The sequence below is a fragment of the Gekko japonicus genome, unplaced genomic scaffold (genome assembly GCF_001447785.1).
Source record: "Gekko japonicus isolate JY-2015 unplaced genomic scaffold, Gekko_japonicus_V1.1 scaffold1769, whole genome shotgun sequence".
Taxonomy (NCBI): Eukaryota; Metazoa; Chordata; class Lepidosauria; order Squamata; family Gekkonidae; genus Gekko; species Gekko japonicus.
This window is the reverse complement of record NW_015170940.1, coordinates 513170-514226: the sequence shown is the minus strand read 5'-3', so window position 1 is coordinate 514226 and position 1057 is coordinate 513170. Positions and strand designations below refer to the sequence as shown.

General features: G+C 55.9%; 1 long non-coding RNA gene across 1 annotated transcript in view; it reads right to left on the bottom strand.

Annotated features, from left to right (window-relative positions):
* LOC107116859 overlaps positions 1-511 on the bottom strand; it is a 10234-nt gene extending 9723 nt beyond the window's left edge. Inside the window, exon 1 of the long non-coding RNA XR_001482720.1 lies at positions 477-511. This is a non-coding gene — a long non-coding RNA (uncharacterized LOC107116859). The remainder of the gene's footprint in view (positions 1-476) is intronic.
* Positions 512-1057: the final 546 nt, after the last annotated feature.

Here is a 1057-nt window from a genome sequence, read left to right as displayed (position 1 = left end):
CTAGTGTAATGTCTAGTCAGGGTGCCATATCTGCCCCCTTCATTTATCCAGGTTCTCCTGCTCTGTATGACAAATGGCGAGAGCTTTAGCTGAATTTTTGCATAAGGCATGTCTCTTTCTCTTCAGAGATTTTGAGCCCTGTCCAGCGTTCCAAGGCAGAGGCTAAAACCTGCCTCTGGCAAATCCGACTCGGACAACAGCTTCTTCACTGCAGCTTAATGCTGCCTGTAACCAAACCTTTGCGCCTGGTGTCGAATCTAGGTGTTTGCCCTTGCCATCCTGCATACGGAAACCGCAATCACACGCGGCAAACGCCTGAAACGTCACCCCTGAGCATAGCATGGCAATGAGTTCCATAGGTTAGCTTCACATACTGCACGCAACAAGTCAGTCCATTCGTTCGTTTCGACCACTCGCCTCTCCTCTCCTCCCACCTCACGACCATTCCTGTCCCCCCGACCCCCTCTCCCCCTTACAGACGACTTCCTTGGCCCCTTCATAAACAAAAAGAAGCCCTCCAGGATCTTCCCCCTCTTCTGGGAGACGGAGGTGTCTGCTAGTTGGAGAGGAGCTTCTGAGCCCGGCCGGCCCCAGTGCAAAACGGGCCGCAGCCGCGCAGCAAAGGAAAAGGTGTCGGGCTTTGCCCGTGTCTTGCTGTGTGTGCCGAGAAGGCGCCAGAGATTGCTCCTCGCCTCCCGTTGCCAGCAGGCAGCCGCCGAGAGTGCCCCTTTCCCGAGAATGCTCCTTGGGTCTAGCCCTGCCCGGGGCCACGGCAGCTGCAATGTATAATTACCGTTTTGGGTTTGTTGTCGACATAAATAATTAAAGGCTGGCTCCTCCTGCCAGGATTTTTTTTATTTCGTTAACAACCACGTGCGAGGGGGAGGAGAGGAGAAAAGGCGACCGGAGGGAGCGAGAGAGGGATTGGCAGCACGGGGGGGGGGAGTGTGTCCGACAAGCCTTCGGGGCAGGCGACAGGGGTTGGCTCCCTGAACATTTCCCTCCTGGCCAGAAGCGAGCAAGACGGTGTTTGACTTGGCGGCAGCTGCACGATGGT